Source organism: Phalacrocorax aristotelis, chromosome 5 (genome assembly GCF_949628215.1).
Source record: "Phalacrocorax aristotelis chromosome 5, bGulAri2.1, whole genome shotgun sequence".
NCBI lineage: Eukaryota > Metazoa > Chordata > Aves > Suliformes > Phalacrocoracidae > Phalacrocorax > Phalacrocorax aristotelis.
The window spans coordinates 1297399-1315339 of NC_134280.1; the positions used below are offsets into that span (position 1 = coordinate 1297399).

Genomic DNA, 17941 nt, shown 5'->3' on the forward strand with positions numbered 1-17941 from the left:
AAAACTTTGAGTAAAAGTAGGCTGCGTGTGGTGAACAGCAGTCCCCACGGTTCAGGTGGTGGACTAGAAGTCTCTCACACTGTTCTTCTAGAGGTTTTCAAACAGCGTTGGTTGTGGGCTCCGTTTTAATTTTCGTATAATGGCAAATAACTTCACTTGCGAAAGGCCGTCTCCAAAGTTGGCCCTGGCCATCTCCCAGGTAATACAGCATGCTCGGCATGCGGGGACGATTCACTTTCCGAGGTGTGTGGGTGGCGGTGTTTGGAACGCAGGCGCTTCGGTTTAGGTGACGTTCAATGAAACGGGGCGTTTTCAGCGGGCCATGAGGGCGGCTGCGCTGTTCAAAGGGGCTCGCGTGTTTGTGCCGGCCGTATGGTGAAGGTGTTTAGGCGTCCGTGCTGCCCGTCCGCTTGTCGCCTTTGAGATGGTTCTTTGGTGGCTGTGGCTGGTGCAGCTGAAGTGGGAGAGCTCACCCGTGGTGGTCCTCCGTCGTCACTGTGGGACATCCGGACTGACATCGCTAAATGAAGGTTAAAAACGGCCTTAAAAGTTAAACCAGAACAGAGGAAAATTAACCTGGGAACTCTGGAGCAACTGCTTTTTCTGTGTCTTTATTTCCACAGCCCCCAGTTTTCTGCAAGGTTAATTTTATACCCAGATCTTCTTTTAGATTTCTTCTCCTCTTCCATTCCTCAATTCCAGTTCCCTCTTTCCTCTGTTCTGATGTCACTCCTTCCCTCTGTCTTTTGTTCCCTCTCTGCTCACACAAATGCTTTCACTTTTATCTTCCTAAGTAAATTCTCACTGTCAACAGTGATGGTTTTGTTGGGTTTTTATCCCCTCAAACCTCAGCTCCAAGAGAAAGATAATAAGTTTTTCTGGTCCTAAGTATTTAATCTAATGCTTTTTTCTAGTTTTAACTTTACATGTTTTGGTTTTTTTCCCCAGACTTTTCTATAGGCTTATAAAGTGATAAAATAGTAGTACTGTTACTGGTGCTAATAGTTAGAAAGAAAAGCCACCTACATGGTTTATGGTGGGTCAATATGTATATAGATGTAGCTGTTGCCCATGCTGCTTTCTTGCCCTCACAGGTCGAATGCCTAGAAGATGACGATGATTTAAAAAAAAAAAAAAAAAAAGAAAGAAAAGAAGGAGGGAAAGCTCATTTTCTTTCTGTTTCTTTCTATCTCTGAAGGTACCAGCCAGGAACTCTGTTTCTCCTCTGGAAAATGGTGGTTCTCGTGAGCTGCAGACCTTTGCCAAGGGTGGAACGACGTGTCTCCTCCCAGTCCTGCGCACTGCTGCGTCCCAGCTGCATCGCACCTGGACTGGGGATCTACTTCTCTTTCCTTCCATGCTCTCTTGGCGGGTGAGCTCACGCTTGGCAGGCATTGAGAAGGTGAAGAAGGGGTGAAGGTCTGTGCATGTATGATTGTATGTGTACGATTTGCCCACGGAGGCAGAGTCTCTAGGCAGGGAAGGCCTGTTACTGTATAACCCACATGCAGAATGAAGGGAGATGGTGGAGCAGCCTCCTTTACCCAGAGCTGAGGTTGTTTTTATGGCGGTGGGTATAAGCATCTCCTCAGAGGCTGTGAGGATTTCAACCTGCTGGTAAACCTTGTGTGGGTTATGTCAGTGCTCTGCACTGCAGGATAGGAGCAGCTTTCAAACCCCCGGCCCAAGTGCATGTTGACGTGCTTGTAGACCAACCCAAAGTCTCTTAGGAATGTGTCTTCAAGGGTGGGTACAGATAGGGTCACCCAACTTTGCCCAGGCTCCGTGGCGGTTGGCTTTGCATCCAGCCCCACCGTGATGCGGAGCAGGCGCAGGAGCTCCCGGGCGGTGGCCGGACACCCAACAGCCAGGCGTGCTAGCTCCAGCATCACACTTCTACTCATTGCCTCCTACCAGAGTCATTAACTTATAGCTTTAAATCAAAGACAATAAAGTTTAAGCATTTAACAACCACATAAAGAGTTCTCCTCAGCAGGGAAGTATGGACACGGAGCAGTCGCCAGAGGTTCTCTTTCCAATTCCCAGTTGAGTTTCCTCTCGCTGTTATTTGTACTACACCAGCAGCTACATCATCTAAGCACGGCCAGGATGTCACCGTGGTTGGGAAGTAGAATTTGTGTCCCCAGAAGTTAACAGTTAGGCAAGATACAAAAATCTCACCAAAGCAATGCTCACGCTGGACTGAAATCCAGTTGTTTTCACTCTGAGACTGGTGCTCAGCCGGGAGAGCCCACGGTCTCACAACAGGCCGCGGCACACCCAACCCTGCTCTCCCTAGAAGTGGGGGAGGGAAAGGGAACATATATCTAAATACTCAAGAGCAAGGTATCAAAAAAAAATGATTTGGACAATTATCCTCAATCTTATAACGTTATTTTAAAGATATCAACAATGAAAATCTACAGGTATGTGAAAGTTAATGATATTTTTAGGAATAAATAACATTCAACAATAAAACCCAATAAAAACCAGAAAAAAAAATGATGCCAGACATAACTTTTCATATTAAGTAAGTAAAGGAAAGAAAGAAAGAAATTGTCCTTATAGCATAGCTAGGTGTTAAATTTATATGCTAATAATTACATATTTGTTAGAAAGAATAGTTCAGTCCGATCACGTAGAATGAAAAGCAGTAAAATGCATTGTGGAAAGGATTTTCTTTAATCCTGCCTGCCTTGCCTATATGTATGTGTGTGGTTTTGCTCTCCTGGAAAGATCTCTAGGGAAGGAGCGATGCCCCCCACCGCATGGAGTAGCTTCCTTTTCCTTTCAGGAGGTATCTTTTGAAATATTTCCTGCGCTCAGAAGTTTAAAAAAGAGCCACCAGATCCTATTGAATTGGTTAATAAATATGGAGAACAGGGTGGATTTTTTCTTTTCTCCACCAAATTGTCTGCGGTGGGAGGAGGAAAAAGTAAAACAAAAATGCCAACAAGATAAAATTTTTGTAACCGAGTTACAACATCAAAACCTTTATTGATGACATATTGCAAAAATAACCCTATGTGTTACTCTCTCATGTGCAAATGGGCAAAAAACCACATATTCTTCTTCTAAACTGAGGATATTTAGTTTGTAATCATTTAGGAGCAATGAAGTGGAACTCCATTAGGTCCATGGCCGTTGCGACGCAGCCGTGCTGATGCTCAGGGTAGGCAGCGCTCGGTGTAGAGGCAGGTTAAATGGAAAACGAAATGACTGCAACTATCTGATAAAAAAGTCTATTTTGTGCCATTAACCCAGCTCTCGCATTCATAATAATCACTATAATGGCCATAGGTAAAGCCAGCCGCTTGGTTAAGTCGCTCTGTAGAATTTTCATGTGTTTACATTAGTTTTCCGTGGTAAAATATACCAACCTGGTGAACCCAGGTGTTTTGAGTGGGACGAAGGGAGCTGTCAAAAGTTAGTTTGGAATAAGACATCTAAAATTCAGGAAGTTATTTAATTCATTGCCTTTGCAGTTTTGATGAAAACAGGATACCAGGAGATCTAGAGACCATAAGACCCATGTGATTTTTCCTCAGTTAAGGGAAAGCTTACACACATAGAATTACACATGCAGCAATTTAGCCAAAGCATTCAAGTGATCCCAATTTTTAAATTTCAAATGTATCACAGGTAATCTCTCATATTATAAATCCAATCCCCAGCATGTACTGAAATACATTTATATTATCTGAATATCGATTGTTTCCCTAGGAGAACTGCAATCCAGATTTTTCTTTTTTTTATGTATATATATCTGTGTCTATATTTTTCTATTTATTGATCGAACCCACTGGCAAATCAACCGTATTTTTCTTTCCCTGCAGTTACGTTGGTTAGTCGGGGCGGCGCCTGGCAGCCAGGCGATGGCTCCGCGGGTCCCGGCTGGCGGGAGCAGGGATGCGCCCAGAGCCCTCGGCACCCACCAGTCCCCCAGGCAGAGCCGGGGACGGACTCGGGTGGGAGGGGGGGGCCGCTTGTGCGCGCCTTGGACACGGGCACGCTCCGAAGCAGTTTAATTATTTGTGGTAGGGAGGGTTTGTTGTTTTCCTTATTAATGAAATAAACCCCTTTCCAGCCGGTCTGCCTGACGGGCCCAGGGTGATAAAATAGTATTGGAAGTTTTAAGGACGTTTTGTTGCAGTTTCCCTCGGCTGCAAAACGCGTCGGATAAACAGTTTCCAACGCTCCCAGCTTCAGGAAATGCTTGAATCTCAGAAAAGCATATAATTGAGTGTACCTGTGGTACAGGGCTGTGTCTAATCAGTCGGCTGTGTAGGTGGGTAGTGTCAAGTGCCATTCATCTGCTTCCCCTGAGATCTGTGGAAACAAGGAGGAGGGGTAGTGATAAGACAAAGATATATAACCATGTTGACCACTGAAGTACATGGTTAACAACTTAATTATCTGAGTTCAGCTATCAGTCAGAAACAAACCTGTACAATTTAGACATACTTTATAATTTGCTATAAAAATGGCATAATGATAAGGACAGTGTTGCCAGAATTAGAATCTGCATTAAGTGTGTTTAATTTAATTTTTCTAATTATATTTCTAATAGCTTAAATATGTGCACTGATAAAATGGTTAGCCACCTGCATTTAAATGCCACCTGATGCGTTTATTTTGGAACAGTAGAAGATTGATATAATTTGAGCTTGAGTTCCTCTGAAAATTCCTTTATTAATGGGTGTTAAATTATTCTTGGTGGCTATGCTGCACGGGAAGTTACGGAGCTGCTATCATTGTGGGAATCGCTGTGAAATGCTTTAAATCTGAAAACATTTATTATATTTCCTGAACTGTGGATAGGGGCCTATTTAATTAAAAAAACTAAGGGTTGCATTGGCATTTCACAGTTCTTCGGTGCTCATTAATTGTGGGATTTCTTTTAAACCAGGTGAGTTAAAATTTTTGCATAGCAGTATGTGGATTGAGCGTATTTTCATATAAAGCCATTCCCATATGATACTGACTCATCTTAATTTAGTTGTCAACGATGCAACTAAGTATATGTTGCAGTTTCAGTGATAGTTGCCCGTTTTCATAAATTTGAGGTTTACTGAATAATCCCTCTTTTAAGCTGAAATGGTACACTTTCGCCTAGATAGAGCTCTGTGTCGGATCAAAGTGGGTATTAAAAAAGTGATTGGAAAAATATGAAAAAAAAAAAAAAAAACAAACCAACATTCTTCCTTTCATATAAGTAAATGAAAATTGACTTTTAAGAAAACTTTGGTGTAGCTGATCCTGAGAGAGGATGTCTCCAGGCCAGTTTGAAACGTATAATAAACTACAAATAAAATAATGATTCCGAAAAAGCTATTTTAAAAAATCAAAATAGCTTAATTTCATGAATTGTACACCGCAGATATTGTTTACAGGGCCATGAGAGAAACACAAATCCATAAAATCAATGTTTATTAATTGTTTATTTGTTCTCCGAGCTCCATTCTTTTCCTGTGTTTTACCACCAAACGATGAGGTTGCGCCGTGGTTGGAGCCCGGAGGACACGGAGCGGAGCGGGCGCCTTCCTGCCGAGGCGAATCAAACGCCGAATTGGTGCGAGTGCAGAACCTAAGTTGTACAAGCAAGGCCCGATTAAAAAAAAAAAAAAAACAACCCTCTTCAACAAACACCCGAAAGGACACCAGGAAAATAAATCTCGGCTCGTCCCGGCAGCCCCACAACTGCCCCGGGTGCCTGGGCTGGGCTCTGCCATGGAGCCCAGAAAAAGTGGTAATTTGGTAATCTGGTGATCATGATTCTTAGCAGAGCTCGACTGGTGTGGACGAAGCGGGTGGTGTTTGCTCATGGGATGCTGCTGGAGATGCTGCACTCGGGCAGTGAGGGGCTGGACCGCACGCCCCTGGTCTTTCTTTAAAGTTAAATATTTATGTGCTGCTTTCCCCAGAGAAGTCCCGCACCTGACATGGCCTCAGGAACCGATTCCCCTCTGTCTTGGGTCTCAGGGGACCGGCTGACTCGGCGCCGGAGCTGCCTGCTTTGGTTCCGCCGTGCCCCCACATTCCTCGCCTTTATATGCTCGAGATTTTTAGGAAACACGCAGAAATCAACTTATTTTGATACAAGAGCCACTGTTGGAAAAAGTCGAAGTGGGCAAATCTCTTCTTAAGTACTTTAAACAAGAGGAACGCCGATTTTTTTTCAGAACAAAACACGACGAAGCTGCGGGCTCCCTCTAAGCCCCTTGAAGTCCATTGGATTCCTTTTATTGACTCGGCTGAGCGCTGGATAAGGCAGCAGAAGCGAAAGCCACACGTACAAAAGGACCCCGACTACTTGGCATATGATTGTTTTCAATTTCATGGCCCTTTGATCTCGTATGGATTCCCTTAACATTTACCTTGATAGCGGAAATATTTTCAGTTGCTCCCGCCAGAGGCGTATTAATCTTTAAATATTTATATTTTGAGGGTGGGTACGTGCATAAGCGGGGACGTGAGCCTGCGGGGCCGCGGCAGCTGCCCGTACGCGGCGTCGGGATTCGGGGCGCAGCACCCCAAAGCCAGCCCCGCCAGGGCGCTGTCGCAGGGTGCGCGATCACCTCAGCCCGCCCAAAACCCTGCTGACTTCGCAGTAATTTCCTCGTTTGCCCACAGCCACGTTAAGGTTATCCTGGTTTTCTGGCCTATCGATGTATTTTCTTTTCAAATCAATCCTGTAGCTGGCTAAAATTGATAAACGCGCTAGCAGAAGCTAACGCTTTTTTCCCTTCCCAAGCCCTTAACCGATCCTACCTCTCGTCGAAGCTCTGCCGTGAAAGATCTTTCAGAAGCCCATCTCTTGCGCGTGGTGCCAGACTGTCATTGGAGGTTGTTTTGCCCGCACCTGGGCTCTCTGGGCTGCGTGCAACGCTGGCCCGCGGCGCGGCGTTAGAAGAAATACGGGGTTTAGATCACCTGGCAGAGAAGGACGGTAAACTGTAATTAAGCTTTATTGTCTTTTTTGCTGATTTATAATGAAATGAATTAATCTCCGTAGAAAAGCAGAAGTTTTTATAGCTGTAAACGTACGTGTGAAACGAACTACAAATTTGCTGAGCCTGGTTTAGGGCAGGTGTTTTCTCGCGCTGAGGATTTTGCCTCCAGCCCTGTTTTTGTTTGGTTACATTCTCTGCTTTTTTTTTTTTTGGCAGTAACATGCTTTATCTGAAAGATTTTATTATATGATGCTTTGTGCCTATGTAATATGGCCAACAGCATATGTCCTAAATGCTTTCTACCGGAGAAGCTTTGAGCTACTGCCAAAAATTGGTTTTAATGTCTCGATGCTGTTATCCAGGTACTACAAGGAGTTTCAGTATTGGGGTGGGGTAGGCTGCTGCGGACGGCCTCACCCCAGCACCCGCGAGCTGCTCCGCTGCAAGGGACCCCCAGCCACGGGCCGGCCCTGACCCATCCCCGGCGAGGAGGATGCTGGCGCGGGGGGAGCGCTCTGCGTGTCGAAGAGTGCCGAGCCGGGGGAAAGCCTTGGGCGTGCTCGGGATGCTCCTGCCACTCGGCTGCGCTTGAAGCCTCAACGATGGGGTGCTTCGCCCGGCACCTTCTCTGCCCGCCGGCGAAGTGACCCCCGTCCCGCGCTTCCGTGACAAACACTTTTATAATGCTTCATTAAAACAGACGGCTGAGAGACAAGTGAGACGTGCAAGTACAAGAAAATGAAATCAGTATTTAATTACTAAATATTCTACATCTAAAATAATTAAAAAAAAAGCTTAAATAATTCAGTTTGATTTGGTCTAATTAGCCTGATTTCCTAGTATTTAGCCCTAATTATGTGATACATAAGCCCTAATTATGCGGTACGTATACAGTGTGCTCTCTAAAGTTAAAGATCAGAACGGATACTGACTTAAATGATAAAATATATTAAATTATTAATTATAATTAATCTTACAAAATAGGCATAATTAGTTTAAGTACTTTAGATATTCTACTTAATAGCATTACGCATTATATGCAAGGTTTGAACGTTTTACAAATACTGTAATAAATGAGAAATACTGGCGAGTGCTTTGATTTAACTGTCTCCCCTCGTAGCGGGCTTGGCCGCCAGGCCGCTGCTGCCCCGACACGCCGGCTCTCCCCGCTGGAAGTGTAGGTTGGCGTTGGGAAACCCCGCAGGACCCCAGATGCCTCTCGGTGCGCAGCACGGCAGGTCTTTAGGTGCTCAAAACCCCCACCCTTTTCTTTTTCTGCTTCCATTGAGGCTGTTTCGGGTTTGGTGGCAGCGGGGTGGCGGCCGGAGGAGAGCGGCTTGCGAACATCTTTAAATTCCTGTTTACCGAAGCGACTTGCTGCTGACGTGCGGCTCGGCACGCAGCCAGCGGGAGAGCGCGCGCCGGCGCAGGCTTCGCCTTTGCATCGCTCGTCTCTGCTTGGGAAACAGCCGGGCCCCATCAGATTTGAGCCCTAAACGCCCTGGGAAGCAGAGCCGAGCAAGGCACAAGCTCGAGGCCGTGGCAGCATCGTCCAGAGCCCGCAGGAGTGCGAACGGTCCCTCCAACGGGGCTGCAAGGGGCACAGTGTCTACTTTTTTACTGGGGGGGGGGGGGACACCGAGCTTGTTCTTTCCAGCAGCTGTAGGAGCTACTGTTAGTTGAAATCAATCAGTGCAGTAAAAAAAAAAAAAATTGAGATATTTATAGTTCTTCTACTTAGAATGTGCTTTACAACTCATTTCTCTAATATAATATGGGCAAAATTGGGCTGAAATTACTGTGAAAACTGCGTCTCACCAGGTATTTCTTTTATAGTTCTGTCTTCTGATGAGGTCAGAAGTTTGTGGGGTGGGCATCGCTGCGGCGCTGCAGCACCGCCCTTGGCGGGGAAAGTGCACTGATGTGCACTAGTGACACAAAGCGGGGATTCCAAAATCACCTGAAAAAGGAAGAAAAGGAAGGGGGGTGGTGGGGGTGGTTATTCTCTTCTCCATTTCAACATTTGCAGAAATGGGGCGGGGGGGGGCAGGAAGACATTAAAGAATATTTTTATAAACAGATTCACCCATTATTAACACCAGTGTCAACGATTTACAACACTTTTGCTGCATCCAGGCAGTGACCCTTCATGTCCATGATGAAAGATAGTAAGGAGCTCACCTTGAAAACAGTCCCATTGTCAATACTACAAACTATTTTTTATTTTTAAATTTCCTACTGTAAAAAGCAGACCCAAAATATGCTTGAAAGCATTACTAGAAGATTTTCTTTTGTTAGATTTGGACTGCATTTATAGAAAAAAACCCAAGCACTGTAACACATTGTAACTTACATTCTGTTATGGTAAATCTTATGAATAACTTTTTCCTCCTTATCTTGTCATGAGTGTTTGCAGATGTATCCTGGCGCAGCGCGAAGTGCACACGCTCTGTGTCGATAGGTGTTGCAAACCGCACGCGTACAGCTAAATAATCATCTGTACCAGCATATCTTCATCTCAGGTAGGCGGGCAAAGCGGGACGCAGGCAGGGAGGCCAGGCTCATAAGTCTGAAGACGTGCTATAAAACATGGGGGATTTTATTTGCCATACTTTTCTGTTTCATATATAGCTATTAAATTAAATTAAATTACTAGTGGAGAAGAAGATAGGAAACTAAGTATAGTAACGTTGTATGTGTATGTGTTAGAAATCCCTTTAAATAGTTCAAACTATTTATACCAACGCAACACTTGAGGTGTTGGCAGCGCTGGGAGCATGAAAAGGGGGTGTGGGGGGCCCCGGCAGCACCCTTGGGGAGGGGGTTTGGGACCTGGGACCCAGCCTGGCCCTGGGCACTGGAGCCCCCGCACCGCGGGGACACCCTGGGGACATCCCGTGAGTGGGGGCAACTGCTCGCAGAATCAACCTTCTGCACCTCGGGGGGGTTTAAACCTCAAATCTTTTGGGTGTTGCAAAAAAATATGACTTGTTTTCTTCTTATTTATTCAGACTTAGTGTCAGGATGACATGTGGAAATCACAGAATACGAGAGCGCATGGTTTGCAGGACTTGGTCTTCAAATATTTTAAATGAGACGTTTTGTTACTTACCCAGCTGATTTTTGCAGATTGATAGTTTCATAGATTAAACTTGGCTAAATATAGAAAACACAGATTAACTAAATGATGTATTGAAACCCTTCGAATAGACAACAAGCCACCTCCATGAGAACATATTTTCAAACCTTCAGAAGCACCTTTAAGGCTCCCTTAAAAAACCACACTGCATGAGCTAGATTTCCACGAAGCCGATGCCGCGTGTGCATTCCCTGAGCTCCCGTCTTTTCAGCTGGGCTTAGGCACTGACCTCCTGAGGCACTTTCACGCCGCACTATTTCCTGTGCGAGCTAAATTTAATTTTTCTGAGGATGAAATGACTGGTTTTTTGAAATGGCCTCCGCACAGATCCGCGCTCTGCCTGAAGCGCATCGTGCTCTGCAGGGCAGCCCCGTCCCCCTGCTCTAACGCCCGCGGGGAGGTGATCGGTGGGACTGGTCTGCGGTGCAGATGCGGTGTTTTCTTCTCATTTCTATACCTAACGAAGGAGAAATTTGCAGATAATTAAAGGTACTAAAACTCTAACAAAAATGCCTCAAATGTATGACTAGATAACTAACATTAAAGTTTTTGAAGAGAGGCTCAAGAGAGGGTTAAACGGCTTCAGGTTTCCTCTGCCATGAAAAAAATCTTCAGGACGAGGGGGCCGACCTGCCGTTTAAGTGCAGTGGGCTTTTTACAAACTGCTATTTAATGACTATCTTTGTTCCAAATCCCTTCCAATATTTGCAGTGGAGAGAGATGAGCGCATTTGGACTCGTGGGCTGGCCATTCTCCCTTGGCTGATACTAGCAAAATGTTTTCCTTTAATTTTCTCTGGATATCTTTTAGTGCTAAGTAAGTCTCTGCTTCTTTGCAGTCATTACTATTTATTTGCCTGAACCGTGGCCATGCTGGGGGCTGCGACCCCATCGCGGTAGATCCTGCATGGATCTCCCCAGGAGGAGACCCGCGGAGGCTCACGTTGAGCCTTTTTCTTGCATACGTTTGCGCTCATTGGAAAATATTTGAGAAGCCAGTCAAACAAGGCATGGCTTTCAGTGGAATGGCTGCTTTCCCCATAAAATATGGGTGACAGTAGGCAGGGCAAGTCTGAGACGCAGTAACCCGTGTCTTCTCCTGGCCAGAACAATGTGGAAGAAGGAAGAGTGAAGCGCTGCAAAACAGCGTGAGTCTATGAGAGGCTGGGATTGGAATGCTTCGGGCCAAAAAAGGATAGCCTTGTTTAGTGAAATCAGACTCTGACCTTGCACTCGCTTGGTTTGGGATTTGGGAGAACCGCATTTAGTTCTCTCAGCTAACCGCGCCTCTGTGTTGCTCTTTTCCTCCTCAGTTTTCGCCGGCTCTTTCGTGACACATTTTGGTGGTGTTAGAGCTGGCGCGAGCGCGCGTGGAGGCGAGGCGCTTTGCGGAGAGGACGCCCACCTCGGCGCAGGGACCACCACCTCCCGGCATCCCTCCCGCCGGCCCCGCGGCAGAGCTGGCGTCCCGCGTGGCCAGGGACACCCACGCGCTCCGCTTCCTGAACAGGTCAGCAAATACGGCATCATTTCACACACGTTATCCTTCCGGGGCGGCTTTCTCAGACCCAGGCAAACCGCTCGCCTGTTCTCGCTCTACTTTGCCGGTGCCCTCCTGTTTCTGCTCCACGCCGTATTCGCTGTCTTCTCACCCCGTAGCTATTTATGCATTTGAATAATGGAAGGGACACCTTAAATTACGTTGTCTTCGAATATTACGTGGAAGGATGGGACTTGCCATTGTGGATCAGAGCACTGGTCGATCTCGCCAGGGCTTCTGCCCTGCAGCGGCCGCCGGTGACCGAGGCACAGCGCCGCCTCCTCGCGCCCGCCACCGCAGCATCCTACCTGCCTCTGTGCAGCCATGATACCGTGCAGGGGATCTGCTTTCCCCATACACGCCGTGAGCACCCCATGCCCTTAAGCAGGGGGTGTGTCCTTTATGGCCTGCGTGCTAAAAGCTCCTGCTTTGGCACAGAATCGCTTTTCCTTCTTAATTAAGCTTTCCTTAGGATTTTCTCAGATGCTCGCTATTTACAAAGTATTTCTTAAGATATTTCTCCCTCTTTTTCCCCACATATTGATTTAGTAGTTTAACTAACTTCGATTTTTCTGGCTCGTCCTTTTGCAATATGTGCCATGTTTTCAAGTAGACGTAAAATAAATGTGACAAAGCGATATAATCCTTTAAATCAAGCTTGATTTTACTGGGAATACCGGGGAGTGAGCCTGCGATGGCTGACATGCCTGGGTGTTCCTGTGCACACAGGTGCACAAAAGGGCTCGTTGCAATGTTACACGTTACACTAGATCATTTCTGAATTTTCTCATTGTTATTTGGGTCTCTTTTAGTCACCCTTTGCGTAACGAAGTCTCTCTCTCCTCTGTCAAACCAGCCTTTCCTTACACTTCAGCCCCTCCCACAGAAGTTGGACCAACACCAACGGGAAGGCGTGTTCGCCGCGAGTTGGGATAACGTTTCCTATCCGTTTCTGTCCTCTCCCTGTGCTGCACGAGACGGGCAGCGTTCACGTGGCTGAGCTGCATACAGGAAACGCTCTTTTTTCCTTGAGAAAGAGAGGATTCCCTTAAAGTAGCTCTGATGAAGGCTGATTAGCGATCGAAGGCTTTTTCTCGCTGGGGTTTAAGATGGGCAGGGGCTGTGAGGAGGAGGAGTCCCTCGTGTTAGGTCTCTCTTTGTTTTTCCCTGAGCAAAGCCCCCCTGTGAAAGCAGATGGCCACGCGCAGAGGGACTCGGAGCAGCACTGAGTGCGGGACTCCAGCTAAGACCCTGTGTAAACACCGTCATAAGCTGTGCTTTACCAGGGCACTAATCCATGAAGATATTAAAAATGTTACCTGCGTCACGTTGCGGGGGCCTAATTGCAGAGCGGGGCTGCTCTGTGCTCTCAGGGCGAGCCTGAAGGTGCCCGTCCCGCGGGTGCCCAGAGCCGGGGCCGCGCTTGCCGGCTGCCCTTGGCGAGGAGCCTGCCGCGGTGGGGCTGGGGCTCCTGCGGCCGCTCCTGACGGCGGCCGGTGCCCCCCTCGGCGCTGCGCTTTCCCCGCGGGGCGTGGGAGCAGGAGCCCAGGCCACCTCCTCTGCTCTCGGCAGCACCGGGGCAGCCGCCCGCTGAGGGTGTGTTGTTCAGAAGAACAGTGTTAGAGGATGCAGCTTTTTCTTTATCTGGAATCAGTATATAATACCACTTTCTGACACAGACTGCTGTAACCAACAGAAAGCTGCAGAGGTACAAATACCTGCAATTATTAGACGAAAACACTTACCAGGAGGGGCATTCATATACTCCCAGATACAAAAGTTCCTTCCCCTTCTTTCCTGCTCACCCTCCCCGCCATCTACATAGATTTATTATTTTCTTCTTCGTACAACAAACGCAACAGGATACAAGATGAGCAGAAATAGGAGTTTGATGATGGGAAATGCTGCGTGTGATCAGTGCTGCTTCAGGCTCCTTTGGCTGCAATTTTAAGCAGGAATCGTGTGAAATTGGGGACCTATGTGCTGAAGTTCATGGCTCTTTGACGGCACCCAAGCTAGAAACCCAGAAATGGCATAAACCCCAGGTGAGGCTGGCTCTGCGGTGTCCGTGAGCCCTATTTGATGGGCTGTCATTGCTCTTCAACGGCGGAGCAATGTGAACAAATTAGAGTTGCAATGTACTTTTGTTTAATATTTTTGAGCTTTCCAGTCTCTCCTCCTTATTTATTTAAAGGGAAATTGTCTTTCTCCTTGACACCTGTATGCGATTATTCAAAATCCATCTACAACTTGGGTAAAGAGGTATTAGTTGGGAGGGTTATTGCATAAACCAGATGTGAAACCAAGCATCTAGTCCGCTGCTGCGTTTGCAAACACCTGGGGTTGAAGTGGGAAGCACGGCGACCAGAAGTTTACCTCTGTTTTAAAATCCAGCAGTAAATCTATTTTCTAAATTTCTAAATTCTAAATCTAAATTCCGCTTTCAACTTAGCGGAATGTATTTTTCTACCCAGTTTGAACAGGATGCATTTATTTCCACAAATATTTTTCATGTCGCGAGGGTAGTAGTAGGTAGTAGCACGTGATGGGCTCTTTGTTCTCACCCGCTGGGCGTCAGGCTACCATCTTCCGTGTGTTTATGTACTCTTTAATCTATTGTTTGTTTTATAAAATGGATGAATATAACAAAGGGTTTTTTTTGTTTTATTGAAACTGCAAAAGAAAAATTATTTAAACTAATACACAAAGGAATTTCTAAATCTTGGTTTAATTTTTTTATATTCTGCATTACAATACAGAAAAAAATCTGTCCTTCTGTCTCACTAATGTTAGTTTGATGATTATACTAATATTAACTGCTTTACTTGAGTAAGCAAAGAAAAAGTAAAATACCAGTCAGACCAGCTGCTAATTCACAGAGTGTTGTACTATGGTTATTAAAAATACCCAAAAGATGTACCTTTGTGGTTCAGTCTTTTGAATTAGAAGCAGAATATTAATTTAGGCCTGAAGCATGATTAAACATTGTAAGGCCCCTTAAGAATTTTCACCAAATTTTCTTGGATTTCTCTTTATTGGGTCTTCCTCGACTGTGTTTAGCTCTGTAATTGCTTTGCTCCTTTGTTGATAGGTTAAAGCACAATGTGATTTTCTCCATGTCATAATATTTAAGAGGATGGTTCAATGTTCCGCATGTATGATGTGCAGCTGAGGCACGCGGAGACACGATGGGGGGGTGGGCTTTGGGGTTGTTTTGGTTTTGTCCCCTTCCCCTATTTTTTTTTTTTTTGCCTTCTATTTAAGAAACTATGCAAAACGAAGTTGCAAGATTAATCCTTTTGGGTCACAATGCAGAAAATGCAATAAACATCTGTAGAATGGAAAAAAGGAATGAGGATTTGCACCGGTGCTTAGAGCCGAGGGGGTCAATCGAGCCCCTTGCCCGGCTGCCCCTTGCTCTCCCTTCCCCGGCCTGCTTCGGGGCACCGCTGCTAGGCTGCAAATTTACCTGTGCTTCCACCGCAGCTGCAGGTTTACTGGAAATATAGGAGGGGTTTTCTGGAGCAGAGAAACTCCCAGTCGCAGATAGAATGTGTTTTTAAAAATCCAGCTCCTTCCCTACTCTTGTGTTTTGAAAAATAAATCCAAAACATTACATTTTTTAAGCTTCTTGGGGAGATTTGAGAGTTAAAATGGAATTGTTAAAACCTGTAACACACACACAAAAAAGTTATTTGGTGTAAATAAGTGAAAAAAAAAATTTCCAGAGCAGGAACTAGATGTCATGGGTAGAATAAAACAAAATAACCTGGGGTCTAACACCGAGGCAGGCAAGCTGCCATGCCAGGAGCTTCAGCAGGCTGCAGCCTTCCCACCCCCTGGGCCTGGGGCGCGGTGGTGGCAGCCTGTGCTCGCAGAGCCAGCATCTCACTGGGGTCCTGCCCCACCAGGGAAGGGCGGGGGGGGGGAACTGCCCTCCTGGCGCAGGCCGCGGACTGGGGACAGCGAGATTTCACTGGAGATGCCTGGCCAGTCCTTGTGCAAGACAGGAGGTTGGTAGGGCCAAAACTGGCTACTCTGGAGCTGGATCTGTAAAATGGGCATAAATTGCCCATTTTGAGTGTCTGAGATGACAGAAGCTGTAAGCAGCAGCTGCTGGGGTATCCGCGGCTCACGGAACGGTGAGACCCTGCTGCAGACGCTTGGGTTTTTCCAGTGGAGCAGAAATGTTGTCCGAGCAAGGGACGGGAAAGGGAGGAAGCAGCGGCTGGTGGCCGGCCCTTCCCATCCCTCCAGGGAGCGCCCGGGGGGCACAGCCTTCAGCAAGAGCCTCAGTACCACCCCGGGGGTCCAAGCGGTTTGGGAGGATTCATTACAGCTTCTGGCACCGGCTGGCTGGGTGTGAAAGGAGCAGTATTTGGGGCTTCCTAACGCCCTGAAGCGGTGGTTCCCGCCCCAAGGCACAGCTATTGCCGTTCATCACCGGTGCTTCTGCCAGCTTTTACAGAGCAGCAGCTCTGGGGTTGCTTATGAGATTGTGAGGCCGGTTAGGATGGGATACGTGCAGGTGCAAGCCGAGGAGAGGGCTGAAAAAGAAACAAAGCAACAAGAGCTGAACCTGAGGCTGGTGGTGCTGGTGGCAAACCGCACGAAGGGGGGTGGGAGAAGCGCTGCGTATGTTGCTCTTGCCAGGGTTTCAGGTGAAAGCTTAGCTAGAAACCACTTCAAAAAGTGATGTGCGTGTGCCATGTATTTTTCTTCAGAGAAAAAGTATCATCCTAAAAGGATGAGGTATGATATTTTTAAATTTTAGTGAGATTTTAAACTTCCATATTCTCAGCGTTACGGAGGAGGCCTTGTTAACAATAATGAGGGATGTGTGTGTATATCCCACTGTGATCCAGAATTGGTTTGAAAGGCCCAATATTTGGCTGTGGTTAGATAATTTATATATAGCACTACTAAAACTCTAATATGTCAGCAAAAATGACAACATAGTTTTGGAGTACCATTAGATAGAGATATTCAGGCATATTGATACCATTACTCAGGAAGGTAATAATCATCTTCCACATGCATCGATAAAGACCTCCATCTCCTCCGTTTTTAAGAGCGCAACACGGTTTGCTAAAAATAGCGGCATTTCCATTTTACACAATGCAAAAAAGAGATGTCTAATAGAAGGACTGCGCTACATCTGAGGCGTGCCCCAAAGCCACGTTCGAGAACAGAGTGGCTACAGTAGTTGGTAGAAATCTAAAATACGTTTAATTTAGGCATCTCCCGTGCAAGTTGATAAGAACAGTGAAGCTGAGCTGAAAGTAATGCTGAATATTGAAGTATCCCGCCAGTGTAGAGAACGATTCATTAATAAATAACGATTTATGAAGATAGCAATGACCAAAAAGACCATATCTTGAGGCGCAGCACAAGACAAATCCTTTATTTAAATCCTTTATAAGGGAGGGAAGAAAGAAGGAGGAGGATATTAACTATGTGTAGAAGAAATTTGGAATCAAAAAAGAAACCTGGCCTGAATGAGGGTACTGAAGTTTCTAACCGAGCAGCAGGTTCCGCAAGAAGCGGCGGGTGATTGCGGGAAGTGCTGTGGTGGCATCCCAGAGCATCAAAGCAAAAGCTTATTGAAGTTCGAAGCAGAAGTTGTTCAAACCGTTAGTGAGAGTTCCCGTGGCTTCCCCTGGAAGAGCAGTGTGGACAGACGTGACCAGCTCACCTTGAGCACGGTCAGAAGGAAGAACCGGGCGTCATTCGTGGTCGCAATGCTGTAATGAAGTTAACCTTGCTCTCTACAAAGTTGGCAGCAGTAATTAGGGTTTCAATAAGCAAAGGAGTTGGGCTCGTATAATTATAAAAAGTCAGTGATGATAATTTCTCAAACACAAACAACCCAGGCAACCCAAAAAATATGTTGTCCTGGACTAGCTAGCGCCGATCAACTAGAGCGTTAATTAGCAGCAAGGCTAGTGCAGACGTTTCGTTCTCTGATTCAACAGTGGAATTAAAATCCTTCAGCTACCAGAACGTACCAGCTGCTAGTTGGAGTTTGAGATCAGTATCCTCTCAAACTTTATCTGCTTATGATTTGTGCTTGTTTTGAGTCGCAGTTAAGTCATGAGTCATAGAATCATGGAATATCTTCAGTTGGAAGGGACCCATAAGGAGCATCGAGTCCAACATGAAGTACCAGAAATTCAGTTTTAAGTGCTAATATCTCAGTATGTTCAAATCAAACTAGCAATTTAAATTTTCAATTTTCCTAAGACATAGCAGGTTGTTCCTTTAAAATGTCATTAATTGCCTTTTTTTTTTATTTATTTAATGTGATCCA

At 46.0% G+C, this 17941-nt stretch overlaps 1 long non-coding RNA gene across 1 annotated transcript in view; it reads left to right on the plus strand.

Moving 5' to 3' along the window:
* Nucleotides 1-17941, plus strand: part of LOC142057027 (uncharacterized) — a 93528-nt gene that overhangs the window by 59443 nt on the left and 16144 nt on the right. Inside the window, exon 2 of the long non-coding RNA XR_012660521.1 lies at nucleotides 1199-1372. This is a non-coding gene — a long non-coding RNA (uncharacterized LOC142057027). The remainder of the gene's footprint in view (nucleotides 1-1198; nucleotides 1373-17941) is intronic.